This window comes from Misgurnus anguillicaudatus, chromosome 4 (genome assembly GCF_027580225.2).
Source record: "Misgurnus anguillicaudatus chromosome 4, ASM2758022v2, whole genome shotgun sequence".
Lineage (NCBI taxonomy): Eukaryota > Metazoa > Chordata > Actinopteri > Cypriniformes > Cobitidae > Misgurnus > Misgurnus anguillicaudatus.
Window position 1 is genome coordinate 35144965 of NC_073340.2, and position 27873 is coordinate 35172837.

General features: G+C 38.7%; 1 protein-coding gene and 1 long non-coding RNA gene across 7 annotated transcripts in view; both read right to left on the minus strand.

Annotated features, from left to right (window-relative positions):
* The window catches only part of LOC129421351 (uncharacterized), a 38895-nt gene extending 13741 nt beyond the window's left edge, over positions 1-25154 (minus strand). The window contains exons 1-3 of one of the 2 annotated variants that reach the window (XR_012369338.1): positions 25067-25154; positions 24769-24851; positions 24105-24393 (exon numbers count right to left, since the gene is read on the minus strand). This is a non-coding gene — a long non-coding RNA (uncharacterized lncRNA). Of the gene's footprint in view, positions 1-24104; positions 24394-24768; positions 24852-25066 lie in introns of those variants that run through there. The other variant, XR_012369339.1, reaches the window with a different exon arrangement.
* Positions 1-27873, minus strand: part of LOC129421345 (uncharacterized) — a 183855-nt gene that overhangs the window by 74038 nt on the left and 81944 nt on the right. The window lies entirely within an intron of this gene.

The window sequence follows — 27873 nt, forward strand, 5'->3', positions numbered from 1 at the left end:
GTTACCAGTGCCTTTTTAAGTGACGACAACGATGTGTGAACGATTGTGTTAACGACCGTATAGCTGCTTTGTTTTTAGCATCGCTGGAGGACGTTGCATCGCGTGCTTTACAAAAACGGTGCTGTAGCCTACTAAAAGGTAAATTATAGTTCGCCTCAAAGTTTTTTTTTGTGTATTTATTTAATGTGCATTATTTCTTCCCCAAGCTCATAAAATAAATTTGGGTCGCACATAAATTGGCAGAGTCGGTCGGAAACCGGAACCAAACAAATTTTTTTTATGCCTAATTTGCATCATCGTAGACTTTGAGAACTTTGCATATTGTTAAGATGTACTAACGCATACTTACACACCAAAGGAAATGTAAAATAGTGAATCAGATAATAGTGCCTCATTAACTGAACATTTAGCATGAAATAGACCCTTTGACTGTTTGTACACAATGATGATGTGGCAGCGTACGCACGCTCATTTAGGCAACGGAAGTATAGCAAGAATCAGCAGTGAAGCAACACAGACAAAGTTATTTTAAAAAATGTACTTTATCAACATTTTCAACAAAGCTACCAGATCCGTGTACTATAGACCCCCTCACAGGTCACGTCACAGGTGGTTCCCACTGCACATGTCGGGGTCAGAAAAGTCATTACAGCAGATTGAGTTGCGTATTATTCCGTATCGTCAAAAATGCCTACTTGCGTTGTGGGCTTTAAAAATCGCACCAGGTCTGCCGTTAAGTTTTTCGTAATTCCTGCAGAATCTCAAAAACAAACATTTTGCAAAAAAACTTGCAATTAAACGTGCAGACTGGGACAATGCAACAATCAAAGAGGCTTGTGTTTGTAGTAATCACTTAATTTCAGGTAATTCATAATTTTTCAGCCCTGTTAGATTAAACTAGAACGGCTAAATGGTATGAACAGTTTGACCCCATGCTGCGCGCGCACCCGATAGTCATTCAATGTTTACAAACCTTGAAGGGGTCTATAGTGGAGTTGATAGAAGACGTTAGCAGATGGCAAAAAATAAAGTTGCCAGATACATATATACTTGTATTAGTATATTATATTAGTGCAACCAAATGCAACAACCAGATATTTTGATGCTGGGAAACCGTTTTAATAAACTTTCTGAGTTGCTAACACGTTAGAACCAATGTGGAACAACACCACTTCTGTTGTCTAAATACGCGTGCAGGCTATTTGATCATGTGAGCTGTAAAAGGGTCTATTTATTAGATATTTGGTACTGAAAGCTTTTTAATGAAGTTGTTGCTTTAATGACAACTGAATCAAACCAAACCGATCATGAGCCCCAGTGAGTGTACATGCACAGAATAAGCGGATAACTATCAAAAATCTGCTTATTATAGAAAACTGTTTTCATGTGTTCACATGCAAATCAATAAGCCGTCTATGCAGACAACTGCGTTTACATGGGACTAGGAGAATTATCAGCTTTCTCGCAGGCGTTGATGTCACCACCTATAATTCATAATAGTCGTTCAAAAAGCCAACAGCTGTACTTAAGCTTAAGCTGTACTGTTGTATCTTTTCTCAGGTCTGCAGAACCTGTAAATGTAACATGAGCTTCTATTTTCACAGTTTCTCTGCCAACTGCTTTAGTCAAGCTGAGACTTTTATGCGTTACTTTGCACTTCCGCGTGTGATTTTATCTTTCATACGCGGAGAAATGCGTACATGGACAAAACCGTGAGAAAGCCGGTTAAAGTGTTTACATGCCACGCGAAATCGGAGTAATGAGCAAAAACTACCTGTGCCGATCGTGTTTTGCATAGGCCGTTTATGGGCTTTCCCCGATAAAGAAAAAACATTTAACGCATTTACATGACCCCACACGTTATCAGTTTATTAAGCATAATCGGTATAAGTAAACACACTCACTTTAATAGTAGGAAAAAATAATACTATGGAAGTGAATGGGGCTCATAAACGGATTGGATACAAACATTCCTTAAAATATCTGCCTTCATGTTCTCCAGAATAAAGGAATTTATACAGGTTTGTAACAATATGAGAGTGAGTACATTTATGTAAGTTTATTATGAGAAAATTTACATTTTTGGGTGAACTATCCCTATACTCAATCTGACAGGAACTCAATAAACAGCAATAAATAAATAAATATCGAATGAATGAATAATTGTGTCAAAAGCATCTGTAAACAGATTTTAACATCACTGTTAATAAATTCATGACAGATGTACAAATGTGGATTTATTTCATAATAAACAATATTAAAGCTGTTAAACTGTACCTGTTATCAGTGTTGCCAAGTCTGCTTATTATAAGCGACTTTGGGCTTGCTTTTCTGTAAAGTCGCTTACAAATATTGGTAGTCGCGGGTCTCGTTATTTTGGGCTTGTTTCTAAAGTGTAGTTGCTTATTTGGGCTTGATCTCAGCTCCATAATAAGTTGTCAATCAGATATATTCTATATGTTATTTAAACATAGGAGTTTGTCTAGCCTGTTCTCTCCGTCTCTCCCCTTTCCCCATACACACAAGAGACAGCGGTTTTTTCCCACCCACACCTGTTTCTAATTGGCTCTGACCCAGATGGCAACGAGTACTAGCCAATCAGAGGCAGAGCAGGGCAATCTGTTTTTTTTCTGGTTAGGAAAACATAGTCAGTGAGTGATGTAAACTTTAAATTAATGTGCGCGAGTTGCGACTGATGTTGACTGACTGGTAGGGCTGCACGATAATGAGAAAATATGCGATATGCGATAGTTCTGTTGGTGGGTGCGATGGCGATATGTCTTGCGATATGTCTTACTTAGAGAGATTATATTTTTATTTGCTTTTATTTTAGCATTTAGATATGTAATGAAATAAAGAGGTAATGCATATTCTAAAGATGTAATTAAACTATGCTATACATGTGACAAAAAACTAGTAATGTGTGACCATAACGCAGTACTTTGATTTATTGAATATTTATATTAATTTCATAAATCCAACCACTCCAAACTCTCTTTCCTTTCTCTTTGACATGAACAAAGCTGAATGAACTTGTGAATATGACCCCCTTTAAAGGGATTTATTAACATTGTGAGAGGTGTAGAAAGACTAATTTTATACAATAAAATGTATAGTATATTAATGATAGACAATGCAGGTCTGTGGATTGTAAATAGGTCTAAAGATTATAAAGTTGATTGGTTTGTGTAGAAGCAGTACCTCTCTTTCTATTCCTCTGTTGCAGATTAAAAGAGCTTAATCCGTCATTATTTTAGATTCAAAAGTATACTCTATATAAAGAATGTAGATTCAGCTTACATAATGATTGTTTGACAGTTTGAGCTGCTCGTTTAGTACCATGGGCTTGGCATTAACATTGGTTATTTGCTACCATCTTTGTAGCAAACGTTTTAGATATAAAAAGACGGTTCTTTGATAATAATACTATAAACATGGGAGAAAGAAAGTGCAGCGCGTGGCCGTGACTTTATATAAACAAGAGTCAGTTTGCATCGCCATAGAAACCGGAGGTACGCTTGACACTGCTCATGCGCTATAATGCGTTAGCGCTGACTGACTCTTCACGGCCGTCTCTGATCGACTTGGGTTTAAACAGACCCGGTACCTGAAGTAATTAAAATGGGACCGACTCGGACCTGACTGACCTTTCAAAATATAGACTCGTGTCCTTCCGTGAAGACCTCTAATGGATACAACTATGATCAAGTTCAGGAACATGGAAGGATACAATGTGACACTGAGCTTTGCGTCGCACCTAATTCATCGAGAAACAGAAAGCACGCGAACGCACAGCGAACTCATCAGAAAAGACACGACCTGCTCGCACGCATAATGTCATTATCAAGGACAGAAAAAGACAAAATTTGATGTTAAATATACGTGGGCAGTTGTTAATATACTTGAGAGATCCGCCCAAGTAAAGTAAGTGTGTGGGAACCACCTTCTGATCGGTGTAATTTGGACGATCTAAGCATGCAACACACAAATGATAGACATGTAAAATAAATGCAAGTTATCGCAGCTCCCTGCGATATGCATATCGCATACACAGTTATCGCGATGGCGATACATTTTCGATATATCGTGCAGCCCTACTGACTGGACTGTAGGAGAGTTATTTGGAGGAACAAATGCCTGGGACAAAGTGGGAAAAGACTGGGATAAAGAGAAAGGAGTAAAAGTATGGATTCAACCTGTCGTGTGGGACAACTCAAAGCACTGTGCAGAGTATCAGTTAAGTGTGAAATACGTGCATACCATGCAAACCTCGTACAACATGATAGCACATAGAAACATAAAAAAATGCAGCCCCGTTCTCCTCAATGGTCTCGTACACACTGCAAACTTTCGGGAATGAAAACCGGATTTAAATGCGGGAGTGAATCCCCTAAATGGTCATTTCATGTCTGTACGGAACAAGAAAAAGTCGCTTATTTTGGGCTTGTTTTCACAGGCCAGGGGCCCGTTTCAATAAGGAGGTTCAACCAACTCTGAGTTTAAACTTGAACTCTGAGTTGACTTACTCTGAGATAGGAAACGCTTAGGTTACTCACGTAACCCCGGTTCCCTGAAATAACGGGAACGAAGCATTGCGTCAGTTAGCTGACGCTATGGGGGGGAAACTCCTGTTTACTCCGTGACTGAAGCCTATTGGTTAACGTCTGTACAAAGTACAGACCAATGGCGTTTGAACCCGCGCGCGGGATGCACACGTCCTTATATAAGCGCGGTTCAAGCGTCAGGAGCTCATATTATTCGACTGAAGCGCGCAGCCGAATACACTCGCTGCGTAGACGTTTGTAGCACGGCAAGTGACGCAATGCTTCGTTCCCGTTATTTCAGGGAACCGGGGTTACGTGAGTAACCTAAGCGTTCCCTTTCAATACGGTTCACTTCGCATTGCGTCAGTTAGCTGACGCTATGGGGGAACGTAATCCCATCACGCCGTGCATACACAACGTACAGAAGTGCCTTACCGGAGAGACACTGCGTGTGGCCCTATACCCGGCATATTCACAGCTTTAAGCAATGTGTAAGCACCATATAAAATGTTGACGCGCACACGGTGGGGTTTTAAACGCACCGGGGGCACATAACATAGCACAAGACGGCGAGATACCGAGCGCGCCGCGGGTGTGCGAGATAAATAAATTCAGAGTCACGTTGGTGAGCTCGCTGAGCGCACCGTGGTGTACACATAAAACGCATGAGCGTGCATGATTAAGCCGAGACAACCTGCGCTCGTAGGGCAGGGACGTCTAAGCTGTACAATCTGACAACGTAGACGGCGAAAACCAGCCGGCCGTGTAGCAGATATCAAATATAGATACCCCTGTAGACCAAGTCCATGAAAAAGCCAAACTCTCACAGAGTGGGCTCTATATAGGACATAGCTCAGAGGGGCGTGAGCCAGTGCGATGGTTTCAACGATCCATCTAAATAACCACTGTAAGCAACACACATACATAGTGAGTGATCTGCGAAACTCACTCACGTGGGATTATACAGATACCACAATAGTGTGAACCCAGGTGCGCCCTCGAGCGCATCGGGATGCATATAGATAGTATTATAGTGCACAGATCGGTGAGCTGTCCAAGCGCGCCGTAAATGTGTATTGACTATAAATTGCACGGGCACAGGTGAACACTTGAATACATCGTGAATGCATATAGATGAATCAGAGTGTTATAATGCACAGGCCGGCAAGATTCTCAAGCGCGCCGTCATGTGTTCTGATAATAAGTTGTGCGCACACGGGTGAACCCTTCAGTGCACCGTGAATGCGTATAGATAAATCAATGCACAGAACGCGCCGTGAATGTGTACAGATATGATTGATGAACGTACGGTGGGCACTCAACGCACCGTGAATGTACACCGATGAACAACAATGTATGTATGTGTCACAGCCGTGTATACAGATGAGCTTTTCCGAGCGCATCTTTAGTGTATACCGAAATGTTATAGCGTGCATATGTGAGCTTCTCTAAGCGCACGGTGGACGCATATAATTAAAACCCATATCGTGCATACAGGTGTGCTTACGCGGCGCACCTTTAATGCAACAAACCTCAGTAGTGCGCGAAGCAGGGATGTAGAAGCTGTAAACTGACAACGTGGACGGCGGGGACCAGCCGGCCGTGTCACAAATGTCAAATGAGAAACCTCTAAGACCATGCCCGAGGATCTAATCCATACATGGAGTAGACTTCATTGTCACGGGAGGTGATAACGTCAACGATCCATAAATAACCTGTATTGACAGGTGCGCTAGTGAGTGATCTGTGACGCCGATGAACAGCTGATCGTCTGATGTACGTCAGACGTATCTGTCATACAGGACCTTGGACAGTTCCAGAGCGCTGCGCCTCGGGCACCGTCCGCATCTGAGAAATGACAGACTTATGAATAAAGTAAATGGTCGGTCATAAAATATATATATATACGCAGGGGGAGAAAGCCGCCGTGCACGAGCCTCTGTAGTGAGGAGAAAGCTGTTCCACCTACAATTCGCGGGGGGAAGACTCTCGCTGTCACTAGACAGAATAGATCAGACTTTGCATAAGGACGCCTCGCGAAAGGGGTCCTAGCAGCTCGTGTCAACGTGTTATAAGGCACGTAATGTAGGTCGTGTCCCATGGATGCAATCTCCGCACGCACATCGTAACGGGTTAATAGTCTGCATCTTGGTAGTTTAATCACGAGATGCGTATCACTCTGATTGAACATAGCTTATAAAGCGATGCAATGAGTTTATAAAGGAGATGACTCGCCAGCTTGTACAGGGAGCGAGATCTTGGTCTGGTTCGGTAAATAATGAAACCACCGTAGTTTGCCCGACCGCATTATCACAATAACATGGTCGAAAGTGCCGCAGTGCTAAAATCATCCCCTTAATGGACCGTATGTACAGTACAAGGTGATTGATATGAGACAAACGGGCGTTCCACGCGCCGAAGGCAGATTGCCGTCGTAAAGCGTGTTCAACCCACAGCAGATGCTGGCGATCTCGTAATGGTAGCACTTCATGCAGCTGTGTGTAACTTAAGCATGAGCTTCCCGGCCGTCAGCTCGGGGCGGGACCTTTGCTTAGTCAAACTGAAGTGGACTTATGAACAGAATGCCACGATATTCAGCTTTCTGAGGCTCGTTAGAGGGGTACGTGAGCCCGTCTTAAACGAGAAGCCGCGCGTCTGACTGTGCGCGCGCTTTGAAACTTATTGTGGCGGGTAGCAAGCTCACTTCAGGTTGATATTACCCTTAATATCTCCGAGTATTGGAGCGGAGCGGAGGTGTGAGCGTCTTTGGATCCGCTGATATAAATCAGCTGTATGGCCGAAAAACGTCATAAACCGCTTGGCTGTAAGCTTTTGAGTGGCCGTCCGGAGAGGGCGCGATTCAAATGCTTGGAGCCATGCAAAAGTCTGAGGCTGCCGTCTCTCTATGAAGAGAGAATGACAGCCGTAAGACCGTGCTCGTTTGCGCCGTCAGCATCGTAGCGGAGAAACTGAGGTGGGCTGCGAGCGAATTTGGCAGAAAGGTGTTAGAGACACCGTACAGCCGTGGGGTGTCAATACACAGTATATGGCCAAACCGGGGTTTTTTCGGCAAGCGTCGATAGAATTATGGACAGCGGGCCGTGTGTGCGTATTACTGATTGCTTGTCAGTAAGGCGAGAAAGTGTTTAGAGACACCGTACAACCGTGGGGTGTCAATACACAGTATAGTAAGCACGGAAATTACTCTTTTAGAGGAATTCAATACCGTTCGCCACTATAGTGAGGTCGCATAACCAACAGTATTACACAGTATGTTTAGGATAAACAGCACACAGAAAACATTTCAGGGCAGTCCAGCCGAGGCGCGACTTAAACCCTCTTCCCCCAGACAGTTCTATGTCGACGCAGCTGTGCTGCGAAGACCAGAGCTCGACCGTTCAGCTGCACGAGCCTTAGTAGTGACGGTGACCCGAACGGCTCACGGAGCAGAGCAGTATGTCTAGGTGGTTTACTGTCAGACTGAACCCATCGCAGAGAGGAAGTCTGCCGTGAGGCCCGCGGTTTTGCCGTTTATTAAAAAGGGCAGAAAAACCGGGTATATAAGAATGTACCAATATTCAGCGCACTGATATAGGACGGGACTGAATAAAGGGAGGTATTCGGGCCTCAGTATGTTAAACAAACTCGTTCTGCCTCTGATTCCGTCTTAACCAGAGAGAAATTACCGGGCAGACGAGTCGTGAGCTTTCCGAAGTGAGATAGACTCAGGCCGGTAAAGCTCTATAATAAGTGTTTTAGCGCTCAAATAGAGGCGTGTCTGCCTTATCGAGCAGACGAATGAGATCGCGCCGCTCCAGGGGGAGGGGCATGAAGCTCTGTATAGACGAATAGTGAGCCGGTTAGCTCTTATAATGAGTGTTCTTGATGCTCCAATAGCGGCGAATCCGCCCTATCGAGCAGACGAATGAGATCGCGCCGCTCCAGGAGGGGAAGGGGATGAAGCTCTGTAATCGTTGAACACTAGACAGCTGCATTTAGAGGCAGCGAGCCGTAAGAGCGCGTGCTAACTACGCCGTTAAGAGACCTCACCACTGCGGGGAAAGGAGCGAGGGACTCCGCGAGCGTGGAGCACGAGTGGCTGTGCTATGACAGGGAACAGGGGCAGATCCGCCCGTGTTTGCTTGTCGTATGCATCTTTCTAGTTTTACGGTTCCCCGCTTGTTCATCTCAACAAGAGAGGAACGGCAGAGGGGAGCAGCAACACAGACAGAACAGCCATGCGTCATATAAACGGTATCACCCGATGCACTCGGGGGATTCATATATGTGCCAGAGATCTCGCCACTGAATGTGAGAGGAGCGAAGGGACTCTGTAAGCATGAACGGTTGCGATGTGACAGAACACAGGGGGGGTTAGTCCGTGTGTGTTTGTCTTTGCATCCATCTAGTCTCATGGCTCGCCGTGTGTTCATCCCGGGGAGAGAGGAACAGCAGGGGGAGCATGAAACATGGATAAGACAACCGAAGCATATAAGCGCGGTCCCGGCGTGGGAGGTGCCAGACCGGTGACGCGCTCGGGGAAATTCATAGCAGAGGCTCACTCAAGCCGCTGTGCTGGACGCTATTACAACAGCGCCTGCTCTTTTAGCTTACAGCTTTATATTAAAAATATTGATCTTACCGGGCGGCCGCAGGGGAGACCTCGTCAGGCATGTGTCCGCTGCACAGGGCTCGTACCACGGCAAGCGAAGGCTATCTTCGGTTCTCGGCCGGAAAGCGGCAGGGGAGACGCTAGACCTGGATTCTGCTGTCTTCGGTTCTCAGCCGGAACGGGCAGGGGAAGACGCGAGGCCTGGACTCCGCTGCAGGGCTTTTGTCGACGGCGAGGTAAGGCTTCTTCTTCTTCGGAGCAGCGAGAGGTTCGCGCTGAAGGAGAAATAATATGAGCTCCTGACGCTTGAACCGCGCTTATATAAGGACGTGTGCATCCCGCGCGCGGGTTCAAACGTCATTGGTCTGTACTTTGTACAGACGTTAACCAATAGGCTTCAGTCACGGAGTAAACAGGAGTTTCCCCCCCATAGCGTCAGCTAACTGACGCAATGCGAAGTGAACCGTATTGAAAGGGAACTCTGAGTTTTCGGTTACAGAAAAGCTGATCTGAGTTAGTTCAATCAACTCTGAGTAGGTTGACTCTGAGTTAAGCGCGTGCACAGCCACAATGAACAGCCATCATCAATGGAGCTCAGATATTACGATTTACCATGGCAACAGCACGTGACAAAGAGGTCTTAATCCTTTTTACTACTAAAACTGAAAGTGTTACTGCAAGTGTACAGCAACTACGAGCATATATTTTAAAGAAAAGAGTTGTTTTTGTAAATTGCTACTCTAGTAAATGCGTACATTTAAAAGTAAATAAACTGAGGAATGTACGTTATTATATTCATTTACATGCAGATGCAATCCCATGGACAAAAAGATGACAGCAGCTCAGCTAAAAATGAAATCAAGCATAATACTTTGTCATATAAGGCTACGAACTTTACAAATGTTTGTCATGAATAAAAAAAATGTGCCGAGCAGCGATTCGAACTCAGATCGCAGACAGCACGTCTGCTCTAATTACTGCACACAGCACTACCCACTAGACCAGCGATAATGACGAGTGGATCTGTAAGAATTGTCAAGACAACTGTATAGATGTAAGAGCACCACAAAGACTGATATTAGTCATATAAGGATAATTATATAAAAACAAAATCCTCTCGCGACATAAATCTAACTTTCTACAAATGAATGCAACATCATCCTCTACAGGATTCTCTATAAAAGTACTTGACATTTTAGTCACTAAGACGATCTATGCACCACCCAAGTATATCATATTAGCTTTACAAGTCATTTCAATTTACTGTTTTAATTTTTTTGTTGAAAATTTAGTGTAATATATAAAAATATAAGGTAGTAAGTTAAAATGGTTTGCACTGGCAATTTAATTATAACTTAAAGACAGCTAAAAATATTTTACAGTGTACATAATAAAAATGTGCGCAATGAATGAATGTACTAAAGCAAGTAATACGATTAAACACCGCTAGTCCTTTAAAAAAGGGGAGGAGACCACAAGAAACTCAGAGTTTACAGGATAAAACCTGCTCCCGACCAGGTTAGGTTCACAGAGTAAGTTACCCCGGAAACAGACTCTGAGTATAAGTTACCTCTCCTTCTGAAACAGGCTTGACTTACCCTGCTGTCTCAGGTTCAACCTACCTCCCTTTTTGAAACTGAAAACTCAGAGTTTCCCTCATTTCAGGGTTAACAAACTCAGAGTTTTCACTTAACCACCTTTCTGAAACGGGCCCCAGGTTGCTTATTTGTGTCGCGAGATCTGGCAACATTGCCTGTTATGTTCACACTGAAGTATGCTGTCTGTATTCCACATGTGCTTTGTAAATAGAATCGAAATCTTGTTGTCATGGCTTTATATGCAGTGTAAGGACATGAGAAACTGCTCTCTTGTTTACAGGAATCATATCTGAAGTCCTCTCTACAGATTGTTGGGTTATCATCTGCTACTGTATTAATAAACTTGTACATGGTCATGCAGCATCCTTTGTTCAGATGAGAGACTTGTGCAGGCGAGATTTATTTTATCTCCCACATATGCAGTCACAACTTCACAGTTAATTTTGATATCTGCAAAATAACAGATGATATTAACTGCATACAACAACTCAAAACAGGTATCTAAAGAAATTAAATGAACAACTAGACGTATTGCTATTTACTAACAGACTTATACAGTTTTTAACACTATTATTATTTCAATTTGCAGATCACTCTAACAATGACTTTTCCAAATAAATGTATTGCTTATTTTCTTATTTGTAATTAATCCATTAGTTAACTTGCCAGTAAATAATAACCAAATTTTCATTAAGTAAAGTCACAAGTGCGTTTACATAATGTTGTATTAATGTAAAACACTCCATGTATTTGCACATAATTGACATGTATAATGTTTTGTAATGTAATACACTATCAGCAAATATCAACTTCAAAATACACAGCATCATTAAATTCTGTATTTCTTCATTTATGATCCATCACTTCATCATCTCATCTGTCAACACAACACTGACTCCAGATCAGATGATACAATTCACTCTTCTCTCTTCATGAAGAGTTCATGTTTGTCTAGGCAATCATACTGATACTTCAAATACATTCACTCGTAAAATGTAATAAAAAGACATTATGCAGAATTGTATAATTCAGGGTTTCTAAAAATAATTCATAGTTTTACCATCATCATCCTCAGCCACACAGACAGATGTGAAGGTCCAAACCAGCTGCACCAGTATCACAACATTAACAACACCCATCATCCAGCTCCTGTTATATAAAAAAATATCAGTTATTTTCAAACATTCAGTCATGCTAACGTTATAGCTCAATCTGTTGTTTGTGACTCTTAACGCGTATGTGGGGGTTAAATTGATTAAGTCCATAACTAAAAAATATGTAATTGTACATCCCAAACAAAGCTCAAGATTAAGAAATACGTTCACAATCACTTTAACAAATCAACAAGTAATCATAAAACAAGAATATTAAACCATCTGATGTCTTTCAGTCACGACAGAACTGAGATCTAACTTACAGAAAGTAAACAGGGTGTTACTGTTACTCTTACACTGCTTTAACAAACATAAATCGTTAAAATAAGATTACACGTATCCACATCAAATTAATAAAATACATTTAAGATAAGACGAAAACGAGTATTTTAGGGTAAAATAATAAAACCAAAAACAAACCTGCTGTAAGACGCAGAAGGCCTTCAAAGCTCTTTCGCTTTCAGAATGACCATATCATGAGTTGTGACAAACGCCGTTTCTGCTCCCTTAAAAGAGACTTAAGGAAGAGGACGCTGCATAAAACTGTAGACTATCTCTAAATAAAGAGAACATTACGTTGCTTTCATTGCTATATCCACCAAGTGTATTTAACAGCCACACAGCTCCTTTGTAGTTTACTTTTTTCTTCTTCTGGTGTTTTTTGTGGCGGTTTAGCAAACCAACGGAAAGATGCATTACCGCCACCTACTGATGTGGAGTGTGGAGTGAACATGGATATGGAAGAAAGAAATGCATTGTGCTTTGTGTTAGGATTACATCTTGTTGTACAAATCATTATATGAAATCCATTGCATAGAGTTAGCTTTAAACTATTTTATTAGTGTTAAACTTACCGTATTTAATCAATCAAACAAACTTTATTCAGGACACTCTCTCAGTCAAAAGCAGCAACAATAAATACACATACAAAGAGATATTGCACACACTTATTTACAGATGTACTAAAACACCAATGATTCCACGTATTTTGAAAAAATAAATAATTATATAATTGTAGTCTAATGCCACAAAGTTGCTCATTGGTTGGTTTCATGTAGATCTGTAAACCAATCAGGGCATGTTGCCAAGGAGACAATGTTAACCCCTTGTGTACTGCATTTATTCAGCGGTTTGGGCTGGGAGATGTAACCAGTGACCTCATTGTCATCTGAATACATCTTTGCTTATTCACCTTATTCCGCCACGCCCCTTTTTAATTCTTCGCTCTTCCGCATTTTGTCAACCAACTTCCGCTGCTAATATGGCACAGTGCATTCGGTGGTTAGTTTGGTGGTTAGAAGATTGTTTGTAGTTCACTATAACTTTAGCAAAATGACAAATATCGCTACTGATGTAAATGTTTTAAATTAGGAGCATGGTTAAAACTTCATACGACGCTCGGATAGTCTTATATTGTCTCATCAATCGTCTCGTGGTTAGACGATATGAAGCGGCCGCGGCAAGTAACCTGGCATATTTAATTACCTCGTCCTGTCAGGAGTTGATATAGCAGCATTGAAAATTATTAAAAGTATGTCTACCAATATTTACACAGTGATTTCATCTTTTTTAAAGCAAATGTGCACCTTAGCCAGTCCAATAACTATTTCGTTTTTATGTGGTACCATGATAGAATTCATTTGCAAACTTGCCAACACTTATTCCTTCAAATCAGGAGACTTAAATCCTTTTAAGTGGAATCTACAAAGCTCACATATGGTTTAAGAAATTCCTTACACATAATATCTGATCACACTGTAAAGGTTTATATAACTGCATGGCAGGTTACATCTGATCATATAGTAAAGGTTTAATATAACTGCACAACATCTGATCACATTGTAAAGGTTTAATATAATTGCACAACATCTGATCACACTGTAAATGTTTAATATCACTGCATAACATCTGATCACATATGAAGTTTTAATGTAACTTTACAACAGGTAAAGCAAGACCACCCTGCAATAAATTAAGACACAGCTTTATCGGAGTCATCAGGAGCTGATCCCAAGTGTTTATCTGGAAGCTGTTGGTGTATGTACTGGTAAAGTGCTTGGTGACTGTGTAATGGATGCAATATCAACCCTGTGTAAAGCTGAACCAAAGATGGTTGTTTCTCAGTAGAGATATGTACATTTGTGCCAGCTCAACACATTGAAGCAGTTTCTCGGACAGGGTTTACAGGACTAGGATTTAATTATATTAGGACATTTTAGTTTTTACAAACAAACCCTACAAAAAAACAAGACTGGTGCGCATCTTGTGACAAAACAATGGCACTCTTATATGTTGAGGTATGTCAGTACAAGGTGTTTTTAAATTATTGTAGCTCAAATATGCATTTTAGCCTGGGACCAGCATAAGCCCTGTCAGGGAAACTGCACCATTGTTTTCCCATATCAGATGTAGGTTGCTTCAGGTTGAGTTGTGATGTTAAAGTGTAGTTGTGGTCAGAGACGGATGGATCCTCCCATTGTGTTTCTGCATCACAGTTTAGGAACATGTTGATTGAATTATCCTCACAGTTGTCCACTGCATCACTACACATCAATGTTTTCACAGATGAACAATATAACCATAAACATTTTTATGTTAGTATTTAAAATAAACTTGCATCATGAGAATTAATATATAAATGGTTCCCATACTTAAACAGAACAGTGTGTAAGAGAGAGATGCATTAAAAAGAGACAATAACATTATACACACAGCCTCTAAATTCAGTGTTAAATAATACGTTGTTTAATAGGTCATTATCAATATCTGAATGAGAAATAAACTGACATTCTAGCATCTGAAATCTCAGTAACTTGTAGGAATCACGTGGGCTACTGTAAGAATGCAATGTACTATAATATCTCGTACTATCGTAAATATAAAAATATAGGTGGACAATTAAAACCATTCAAATAGTTGCATTTTATAAACTAACGTTACTGATCTTAAGTGTATTAGTAGAACGGACTTCACAAATCTAACTTTAGGCGAACGAGCACAAAGTTAGCTAAGATAGCTTACCTGAAACTGGCCACCTTTTCAACACCCGGCGTGGTTTAAAGTTACCGGAACATCGTAGTCGAACCATTACTTGGGATAAGGGTGTTCCTCAGTTGGCTTAAAATTGGTAAGAAAGAAACATAAAGGCGCTAGAGTGAGCTTTTTAAGCTTAACGCGTCGCCTTCAGTCACTGCCTCAGCTGCTCATCGTCTATGCGGCCGGAAGAACGTTGACAAAATGAGCGCAATGGCGCCGCCCTTGTTGTCGTGAAAAATAAGGTGAATAGTGTTCATCAGAATGCAGAAATTGAAATTGTGTTGTTTGTCTGCCCAGCTAACAGAAAAAAGTTCTAAGAACGTTCCCTGAAAGTTCCTAACGTTCCCAAAAACATTCTGCCAACATAGAAAGTTGTAGGACAGGTGGACAAGTTTTGTTTTTGGAGCTGGACCATAAAACAATAAAAAACACATTATGTGTCTATTTTTGAGAGACCTGTTGTCTCTCTCAACAGGGGTCACGGATACCCAGGAACTGATCTGTATTTCACCCCCTCTCTCTTCTCCCTTAAGGTTTTGGTTACTGGAAATATACTAAACACATGTAACATTGGGTATATCATATGGTGTGATGCTACAAAGGTTTCATCTTCATGTTTGGTTTCGTTTTAAAGGTCATGGTTAAAAAGGTCTAATTTCTATAATGCTTAGAGAAAGTATATCAAAGTTTAAAACTTAAGACATAATCTGTACTCCTGTGATGGGTGTCACCTCATGAGAAGATCTATATTACAGATGGTTAACAGTCCCATTTGGTGCTCCTTTAGGTCACGAGAACCGACCAACCAAAATCCTGATTTGAGATGTTATTATTCTTTGTCTCGTTCTGTGTATATAAGGTGGCTTGGCAAGAGACTCTGGGAAGTATTCTTTAGCAAGAATCTTCCCCACACTTTGGGTGTGTATTCAAACATAATGGAAGACATCTTTAACAAGAACCTTCCTAGACCACTTTGTGTGTCTTTAATTGCCAGGTATGATTTTAATTTTGTGAAACGTTCATTTTTCTATGCTGATCTTTTAGTGAATGTTTTGATATATTTTTAATTGATTGATTTGAATAACCAAATTATTGATTTAAGTGTAACCTGCCTGGCAAAATAAATTGTTAATCTTTACTCCGTTTAAAACTTGTCAAGTCTTTTCTTGTATTCTAAGTATTTAAGAGAAAGATACCGAAGGGGGCCTAGATTAGGAAAATGACCTCTATTGAAAATATGATGTGTATAATTGCCTCACTTTATAGGTTGGATGGAGAAATGCCTCAACCTAAACTATAGATGGATCCTCTTATTTTCAATGTGTTTTGGAGAAACCTCTGATTTTAATTTAAGTTAGAAGGAGAATGCCTCTACGCCCAGCTGTATGGAACTGCCTTAGCACCTTCAGGATTATAACTTATTCTCTATGTATATTTAAATAATTAAGAGAATGAAAACATAATAATGATAAATATAAATTATGATCAGCATCAGAATAATATTGATATTTTATAAATTGGAGTCAGATTATAAATTAAACACAGAGATCAAAGAAATTAATTTAATCATGATATGGAATTATTCTTCTAGAAGCGCTGAGGAAGGAACGAACACGAGACCCCTTCACCCACTCCACTTGTATCTGTCGTTGGGCTTGTGGGTGGTTCCTTACAAAGTGTTCAGTTTTCTTGACGTTCTAAGAACGTGTTTGTGTTGTTTCAAGAGGAATGTTACATTTTACCATTTTTAAACGTTATGACAATGTCATGTTTTAATGTTTACACAATGTTTAAAACAACACCTGTTTATTATATTGACTTATTTGATTGTTATGTAAATGATATTAGAAACATTGCATTTTATTTTTTTATAAAACATTATTTCTGAATGTTCAGTAAATATATTGCTTTATACCACGGGTCTGTTGAATGCTGCATTCTGATTGGCTGAGAAATGTTCTATGGGTGTTGATTATTTTTCTGTAAACCGCACACCTAATTTTTCAAATGTCTTAAAAATAGGCACCAGAGCAATGTTTGTGGTAACCGTGGTATAAGCGGAATAATTGACTCCGGTCCTTTGAATTATTTGAAAATAATGCACACCTGCGGTGTAACGGCACTCCGCTTCGCGTCGTGCCGCATTACCACCTTGGTGTGCATTATTTTCTTATAATTCAATGGCCCGTCGTCAATTATTCCTTACATAATTGGGATGCACAAACATCAAGAATCAGAGTATGAATCTCAACCATGGTGACAATTAAATGATAGACACTTCAAGCTGGAATGCATGCTGGGTATCAACAAATTACAAATCTCATTCAGGACTCCCAGCATGCAATGCAGCATGGATAAATAAGGATTTTTTTTTACAATTTTCTTTGTCACCATGGTTGAGATTCATACTCTGATTCTTGATGTTTGTGCGTCCCAATTATACAGCGGATATTTTTTGCCCAAAGTTTCTAAAACTCCTTAATGACAAACGGCTGTGAAAGGGCTGGATCTCATTTACATTACTGACAGAATTCCATAATAATTATTATATTAATTTTACAAGTTTATAACAAATGTGGTGTATTAACACAAAGTTAACACAACCAGGGAAGAAACTAGCAAGCAAAAGCCAATGGTCAAGAGTCCAACTAAAACAAACACAAATCTCAACAATGGTGACTTAAAATGAAACAAAACATCAACATCTAAACATAAGTGAATTGTGTTTTCTACAGCAATATATTTACTGAACATTCAGAAATAATGTTTTATAAAATAATAAAATGCAATGTTTCTATATCATTCACATAACAATCAAACAAGTCAATATAATAAACAGTTGTTGTTTAAAACATTGCGTAAACATTAAAACATGACATTGTCATAAGGTTTAAAAATGGTAAAACGTCCTCTAACATTCAGAACATCAAGAAAACTGGGCACTTTCTATGTTGGCAGAATGTTTTTGAGAACATTGGGAACTTTCAGGGAACGTTCTTAGAACTTTTTTCTGTTATCTGGGTGCATAACGGTTGGCCTGTTTTGTTAGTTTACTTTGTTATTTTATTTATGTTGTTTTTTGTTATTTTGTTTTGGTTTATTTAAATGTGTTAAATTAATTTACATTTGTAAAGTGGGAGATGTTGACTGTGGGCTGATGTGTTCACAGATTGCTGTGTTTCATGAGTGTAGGGGAGAGCGGGGTAAGTTGTCACACGGGTAAGTTGTCACACTGTTAATAACTCCAACACTAGAGGCTCTATCTCAAAAATCAAATAGCCACTTTATGTGACTTCTTCTTCTATAGTGAACTTCCTGTTCACATGTGGTCAAGATCACTGTAATCTGAGGTTAGCACAATTTTCTTATTTTTCTGCTTAAAAAGTAAAAAAAAATCACTTTACATTTTATGCAATACAACTTTGTTAGGTGTGAATGTTTAAAATGATTATTTTGCACAAAATAGAGGAGACCGTAAAGTGTCTTTTGATACTTTAGCTAAAGTGATATGATGAGCTAAACTTGAGATTTAGACAACATTAGCACACAAGTAAGTATGGGGCAAGTTGTCTCAATGACTTTGGGGCAAGTCGTCACATCTGACAACTTGCCCCTGTACAAACAAACACATCGAACATGCTCAGAAAACATGATATAGAAAAGAATAAGCCTCAATCTAGCAAAAAGCTGTTTCAAAAGAAAGGGAAGCAGAAATCTGGACCTATGAAAAACAAGGCAGCTAAAAGAAGAAAAATCATGCAAGAGTCATCATCAGATGATGAAGAGTGCTTCTGCCTCGTCTGTGTAGAGCCATTTTCAAAGAGTCGTCCAAAGGAGACCTGGGTAAAATGTGTAAAATGCAACAATTGGGCCCATGATGCTTGCACCTCAGGCCAGGCAATTTATGTGTGTCAGAATTGTGATTCTGGAGATGAGTCCTATTAGTCATACAGGGCATCTGTTTTGTTCAGAGGTTAAACATGTTAAGTTAAGCAAGTTATCTGCAGCGTTCCATTCAGTTATCTGGTTTTATGTGAAAGCCATAGAACATTTGAACCAAAGTTCAAAGTAAAGTGGTCTTGCCACTTAATTGAAATGTGCATTATTTGGATTGAAATAATTGTTTTTCCAGATTCTCCAGGCACGGATGTTTATATTTCCAGTTTGGTTTGAGTTTAAAAATTAAAATCAATATTCACAATTAAGTAGTTGTGTTCTTATTTTTAGATAATCTAGTGTGACAACTTACCCGCCCTAGTGTGACAACTTACCCTCCGATGGGGCAAATTGTCACAAGTGCACAGTCACTATTCAACAGTCTACAACTCTGTAATGAGATAAGATATAAAGATGTTATGAATACAACATATGTGCCCAAGACTTCCTTCTTTCATTTGGTATGAGATTTATACCATTTTGATGTATGGTGCTCAGTAAATGTTAGACAGTGTGAAAAGTGTGACAACATACCCCGCTCTCCCCTATTTATATTAGGGGTGTGTGTGATGACTTCACGAGGGAATCTGTCTCTCCTGTGATGTTTTTTTTTTGTTCTGTGCTGTGTAAAGACTTGCCAAGATTAATTCAACTTTTACCAGAATTGTAACTGCAGTTGGTTTGTTTTAATTTAAACATTCATAACTTAAAAAAATACAGCTAAGTAGCACCATAAAACAAAATAATAACATGATAACATAATAATAATCATTTTTTAACAAAAATGTTAAAAAATGGATTTATCTCGTTTTGCAACGAAACTCTTCAAATATCTCTGCTACTATTATTTACCAGTCAAAGCAAATAGCTTGTAACCCTATGGCTTGAGAAACGGTTACACCAGCGCTACACATTACAGCAGTGTTATTGCACTGCAAAATAAACTTCAGTTTAGTAATAAATACAGATGAGCACACAATACTTGAACAGGTGAAGATTTGAGTGAAAGCCATTTTTTCATTCTTTCTTGATTTAAAATGGTCACAGATAGCAGAGAAAATAAATACTTATATCAACTTTTTAAATAAACATTTCATATGAGGAGATGATGTCACAACCTGTCCAAAAGTAAAAACCCAGACTACATCAAACACCACCAGTTACTTTTAAAAGTAATGCATTGCAGTATTAAGTTACTCCCCAAAAAAGGAACTAATTGCATTACTTAGTTACTTTTCATGGTAACTTTTAAGTTACTTTTGCGTTACTTTTTCTTACTTGGCTGAGGCTTGATCTGTTTCAGGCCTTGCAGGTGTTTTTTTATGATCGCAAAAATTTCTAGCTCTGACCTGCCATCTCCGTTTCTGACTCAAACTGTTCCCGCTCAGGCGCACAGAGTGCTTAATTCTACGTTAATATGTTCAGTTAAATTCAGTACTTTATTTTATTATTACATTGAATTAATTAAACTGAAAAGTAACTCTAGTAAATATTAATGTGTACATTTATTAAGTAATGCATTACTTTACTCGTTACTTCAGAAAAGTAATATTATTACGTAATGCACGTTACTTGTAATGCGTTACCCCCAACACTGAGCACCCCTACAATGGTTTTAAACACAAGCTGTTGAATTCTTTTGAGTCACGGATTCTTAAGAAATCACAAAAGATCATGATTTACATTACATCACATTTAAACTTTTGTTTATCTGTCATATTCAGTAAATGTTATGTTCCTGTAATGCTTTTTGTGCATTTACAGGTTATGTTAATATTAATACATTTCAGTGTTTCATTCTAAAGACATTTTTGCTTATTTAAAAAATACATTAGGCATTGTTATGCATATCATTGCATTGTCATGTTTCTGTGAAGACTTCAGTCTTGAAATAAAGATGTTTAGATCATCTTTAAAGTTTACACAAAGATTGATAAACTAAAGTGTTAAAGTGAAGAGCATCAGCAAAGAAACTTTAGAATACAAACAATAAATTCAGCTGTTGTTCATCCTAATTCATCATGTGAAGATACAATTTATAATACAATTAAACTTTAGACTGTATAAAGAAGATCAGAGATCATTCATTACAGAGTATTGAGAATATAAATAGCTTTTTTTATGTAATTTTTTACTCAGTAAACAATATAATAATGACAAACATGATGATATGATACAAAAATTTGTTTGAACATGCAAAAAGTAAAAAAAGGCAATAAAATCACCAACACCAAATGCAGATAATAAAGCATCAGATATGTCAAGCAAACAAAGTTTGGTTTGTGCATTTTAATAACAAATTTATACCAGCAAGGTGTTGATTTTAAAATGATTTTCCTTTAACGTATGAATAGGCAGAGGAAACTATAAGTAATTTTACATTTAAGCTATATATACGTAAGCAATAAGGTACGAGAGGCTGTGCTGTATCGTGAATAAGTAACGGCTGAAGGGCGTTGTTAGGCACGACGCGAAGCGGAGTGCCTGCAACCCCTTCAGCCGTTACTTATTCACGATACAGCACTTGCCTCGAGTACCTTATTGCTTTTATAAAACGGTTACCACACAATATTAAAGTAAAAAAAAATATTAGTGCAACTTTCATGAAGTTAAATTAATAAAAGCATTCCTTCTGCTAGAAAAAATAGTCCCTGACTGCGAACAACAACATGAAAGCTCAAATAAAAACAACAAACTGTTCTCAGATTTTGTCTCATTATATGTTTATGTGTTGCTAAGGGTGTTGCTAAGGGCGCAGTGATATTAAATAGAACCATTGGGTGAAGTGGTAATAGCAGTGTTTTATCATGAATAAAGCACATCTATTGACCAATCAGAATCAAGGATTGGAACTAACCATTTTATAAACTTCTGTAAAGTATACAGATCAATTACAATAATTTACAGAAATATTAAACAGAAAAGTGAGCTTTAGTCCTTTTAAACCATACAATCACAGTCTTATAATAATTCAGTACTGTTGTTTATCATTAAACAGTCACTAGATTTGATCTGGTACACACAAAAGAGTTTATCTATATGGATTCTTATTGGTGACCAGCAGATCTGATGAGGACTGTAACATATAAATACTCATGAATATTATGAATATTAATATTAGATTGATGTGATGCTGTTGTTACATTGCTTCTCTATCTGAAGGTTGACTGATGTTATTTTCACACGCAGCCATGTTATAATCCGTCTGAGATTTAGACGGTTTCTTCCAGAGAATCAATGCCATGACAATCACAATGATGAAACAACTCAAGACACAAATAATGACGGGAATCACTGATTTATCTTGTTGAAAGAAATATAAATTATATTTAGAGGTGCATTATGACATTGCTTAAAACATAAAAAACAATTTTGGTGTATTAGACAGGATCTCTTTAAACACTGCACATGTGAATCATAAGGCGAAATTATCTCAATATTTGGTAACTCTACTTTGTTCAGTTACTGTACACAGCAGCTGCTATATTGAACCTTGTTACGTATTTAAAACTTAAAAATCAACCCTTTAAAGGTCATCTTCTTCCTGATCCCATTTTTCAAACTTTAGTCAATAAGAGTTTTTTGACTAAACTCCGCCCACAGGAATACGTCAGTCGCCAGCTAAGCTGAAACGGCTCTGTTAAGCTAACTGCTGTCGAATCACAACACACTAAACAAACTACACAATCAGAACTAGTTACATATTTCTGAAGAAGGGGCTTTAATGAACAAGAAAGACATCAGACTGTTTTAAGGACACTGAAAACAGCAATATTCAGATAATGAAACTGTGTGAAAAATACTGCGTTTATCTGAAAGAACGCAGTGTCTCAGTTGAAAATTTTACTTAAATAAAATAAAAAAATAAGAAAGGTGTTCCTCAGGAATCAGTTTTAATACCAGTTTTATTTTAATATCTATATAAATGATTTAGGTCATAAGATACTATAACTAGCTAAACTGCATTTATACGCTGATACAATTATTTATACTGCACCGCAGTCCATGAAAAAACCTGTAGAGCTACAAGACTCCTTCCAGGTATTGCAATCTTCATTGTTAAATGTAAAATTGGTTTTAAATATTAAGGAAAACTAAATGTATGCTTTTTACTCGCTCTCGTAAAAAACTCGTGATTCCAAACTTTGGAAGGGGACTGTGTAGAAACAGTAAATACCTGGGCATGCCTTGATTAAAGGGTTTTAATATTTATATTGAACATTTTTCAAAAAGCTTAAACGCAAATTGGGGTTTCTTTTCATTGAAAGAAATGTCTTCCTTTTGAAGAAAAAAAGAAAATTATTCAAATTTGTTTTCATTCCGTGCTCGACTATGGTGATGTGATTTATATGCATGCTTATTTATCTTCACTAAACACACAGTACCCATCATTGTACTTTGTTTAACTTGGTTGGCTGGCCCTTCTTTGTATCAGAAGAGAAAAATGCATATGTTGCTGTTTATTGCCAAAGCTCTAAACTGCCTTTGTATATCTGTAGTCTCTTATTGTTCTGGTAGTTATAAAACTAGATTGTCTGTTAAATCACCTTTAACTGTGAGAGAGATCATACTCTACTAATACTTCTTATTCTAGATTGTGGAATGAAATGCAGAGTATTTTGATGCTAGACGTGCTCCCATCTTTAAATATTTTTAGAAACTTTTTGGAGTCTTATGTAAAAGAATCATGTTCTTGTTTTACATAACATTTATATATTTCATTTTTAAGAATTGTGAAAAGTGCTGGACAGGACTTTTTTGTATTGTTTGTCTTGAAATATTTTTTTGTGTGAAACTTTGTGTGCTTCCATTTTGCCCGGACTCCCTGGTAGAAGATATTTTTTATATTTCAATGGGATTATGGTACAATAAAGTATAAATATAGTGAAAATAGAAATGGGTAGATTGAGTAACACACTAGTTGCAGAATGAATTTATCATGTCATGATATCTGTGGAATTATGGGCCGAGAGGCCATATCCTGAAAATAAACTAAACTATACTGTTATAACATTACAAAATGTTTGAGTTATTAGTATTTACTTTGATGACAGCAAGTTAATCTATCATGAATTTATTAATCAGTGATCAATAAATATTGAAGGAATGAATGTCTGTGTCACCTTTAACAGCTTCTGTAAACAGATTTTAAAATCACTGTTAACAGGTTCATGATGAAAATTCATTGCATTACAAACAATGTTAAAGAAGTTAAACTGTACCTGCTACATTTACAGTAAAATATGTTGTTTCAAATCCACATGTGGTTTGAGAAAATAATTTAAATTGTGTTGTCATGGTTTTATTTGCAGTGTAGGGACATGAAAATCTCTCTTGTTTACATGAATGACTTCTGAACTCCTCTTTACAGATTGTTGGGACATCATCTGATGCTGTATTAATAAACTTGTAGCTCTTCATGCAGCATCCTTCGTTCAGATAAGTGACTGTGCAGGTGAGAGTTATTTTATCTCCCACATGTGCAGTCACATCTTCACACTTAATTGTGATATCTGAAAAAGAACAGAAGATATTAACTGCATACAACTACTCAATAAAAACAGGTATTTATATCTCAAGAAATGAAATTAACAACTAAATTTATTACTATTTACTAACTGATACAGTTTGAAAGCTACGTTTATTTCAATTTGTCTATCACTTTTACACATAAATGTATTGCTTATATTTTAATTTGTAATTAATCCATTAGTTAACTTGCAGTTAATAATAACCATAATATTTGTCGTTAATCTAAGTAAGTAAAGTCACATTTACACAATCTATGTGCTATATTTGCACATAAACTGTTGTAATGTTTTGTAATGTAATACAAAAAGACATTGAATCGTATAATTCAGAGTTTCTAAAATTAATTAATATTTTACCAATCATTTCCTCACAGACAGATGTGAAGGTCCAAACCAGCAGCACCAGTAGCACAACATTAACAACACCCATCATCCAGCTTCTGTTATTAAAAAATAACATATTTATACAAACATTCAGTCCTGCCAACATAAAGTTTATTTAAGCTACAGCTCATTCTGTTGTTTGTGACTCTTAACGTTTATGTTGGGGGTTAATCTATTCAATCCATAACTACAGTAAAAATATGTAAACGCATATACACACAAATACGTTTACTTTAAAACAAATATCATAAACAAAAAAATATTAAATCACCTGATGTCTTTGTCACGACAGAACTGAGCTCTACATGAAACTCTACAGGAAGTATAAATGGTGGTGTAACTTTTACTCATAAAGTGTATATTACACTGCTTTAACAAACATCAATCATTAAAATAAGATTAAGCCATAATACATGTATACATAGAAATAAAATACATTTAAATTAAAGAAGATGAGTATTTTGAGGTTAAAATAATAAAACCAAAAACAAACCTGCTGTACAAGACGCACCTCTTTTGCTTTTACAATGTGACAAACAGCGTTTCTGCTCCCTTATAAGCAGTGGCATGCCATGAGGTTTCAGTCAGGGGCTTCAGTAAGCATATAAACCACATACATACTCATATGTGACAGCTAACACAGCCATATGCAAATAATGCGCATATTCAGCGGCACGCACATACGCACATACACTTAGCAACATGACAGCTGATTAACAATTAGCCTAAAACAGATAGGTAAGAGTGGGTTTAATTCAGACGAAGTTTCCCTGCATGTATCAATAAATGTAATCTCGTGTAGGTTTTAATCCATTTGAGAGCCAAAAATGACTGTCCACAGAGGCTATAGACACTGATATTGTTACGATCAGGCATGTGAGTAATGTTCTGTCATACTGTATGCAAAGGCCTATCATCCTCAGAAATTTCATGAGATTGCTTATACTTTTACCGTGAAAGTTTGACATGCTATACATGACTTTGAGCTCAGCTTTAAGCCTGCACAGGTCAAACTGTGCACCGTACAGAGTAGTTCTCCATCAGACTCCAAAGCTCTGCCTCTGGAAATGTCTGCTTGAATTTTTCTTGAATTGCTGACATGCACAATGGCTCAATCTTAGGTAGCACTTCATTTTACAGTACGTGTACTTACCTTGTACATATATGGTAAATAAGTTGTACTTACCGACAAATATGTGGAAATTACTTTTAGGTATCTACATGGTAATTAACTGGTATCATTACTGTACTTACCAGTGGTACATACTTGGTAGTTATTATGTAACTCTAGATAAGTACTGGGTAATAACAGATACATACTTATAGTGTAGGTATACTGTAAATAACCAGAAACATTACTGTACTTACAAATAAATGTACTATATGTCAGAATCCTGCCGGATCCTGTTGGTATTTAGATCTAGTTTAGCATGGCAGGGTTCTGACAGTACATATGTTCTATGTGGGAAATGTGTGGGTGTAGTATTGGTTTATTCTGACCACGCATTTCCCGGGTCTCGTCACTTTTTCCCCGATCCCTTACTCGTGATTATTTTCCAGGTGTATGTAATTTACTTTGTCCCTATTTATTGTCCTTGTGTTTGCTGTTCTGTGCACGTTCGTCTTGTCACATATCCTGTTGGTTCCTGTGAGAGTTTGGTGAAGTCTTTGCTTGTTTTATGTTTGAAAAGTTTAATGTTAGTTTTGTTAAAGTTTAGTGTTAGTTTAGCATCGTGTTTTCCCTTGTCTTGTTTTGCCCCCTCGTGGGTTTTGTTTTCCTGTTTTACCCTGTTTTGTCTAATAAATCCTTCGTTGTTAATGTCTGCATCTGGGTTCGTGTCTGAGTGTTCATAATTCCTGACAGAACGAACGTGCCAAAACAGAACCCAGCAGACTATGGCCGAGGATCCAGATTGGTGGAATGGACTCATCGCCGATTCACGTTCTGGAATGGGGATGTTTCCTTCCCAGAGGGGGCGTAGCCTGCAGGACTATGCCCAAAAGGTATTGGACAGGAGGGCTTGCTTTTCGGACCGGATGGTCAACAGGTACCTCCTGGCTGGTCTCGACAATCCTCCTCCCATCTCCGAACGAGCGGCTCTTATCTCTATGCCGTTTTGGGAGATGGTGGACCGTCTCAACCTACAGCAACGACCCCGGGAGGAGGAGTCGGCAGTCGGTCCGCAGCCATCGGTCCCTAGGGGTCTCATCGCGGGGTCAATAAGACTGAGTTCTATTCCCGCCTCTCCGACCCTGGGGGCCTCTCTCAAATCTACCTCATCCACGTCTACTCCTGTTTTCCCCCCTGCACCTTCTGCACCCAGGAACAGGAAGAAGAAGAGGAGGAAAGAAGTGGTGGCGTCTCCGCCACATCCTTCGTCTGTCCAGCCTCAGCTTCCTGTTCTGCCACTTCAGCCGCCAGCGCGGCCAGAGCCGCCGACGCAGCCGCCAGCGCGCCCAGGGCCGCCGACGCAGCCGCCACCGCGCCCAGAGCCCCCGCCGCACCCAGAGCTGCCGCCGCGCCCAGAGCCGTGTGCGCAGCCCCAGCCGTGTGCGCAGCCAGCGCAGCCCCAGCCTTGTGCGCAGCCAGCGCAGCCCCAGCCGTGTGCGCAGCCAGCGCAGCCCCAGCCGTGTGCGCAGCCAGCGCAGCCCCCTTACTCTTGATTATTTTCCAGGTGTATGTGATTTACTTTGTCCCTATTTATTGTCCTTGTGTTTGCTGTTCTGTGCACGTTCGTCTTGTCACATATCCTGTTGGTTCCTGTGAGAGTTTGGTGAAGTCTTTGCTTGTTTTATGTTTGAAAAGTTTAATGTTAGTTTTGTTAAAGTTTAGTGTTAGTTTAGCATCGTGTTTTCCCTTGTCTTGTTTTGCCCCCTCGTGGGTTTTGTTTTTCTGTTTTACCCTGTTTTGTCTAATAAATCCTTCGTTGTTAATGTCTGCATCTGGGTTCGTGTCTGAGTGTTCATAATTCCTGACACTATAAGTATTTAGTATTTACAGGCAAGTTAGGGTAAATGACAGGTATTTATAGTGTTCATATATGATAACTAGGGCTGTCAATAGATTAAAAAAATTAA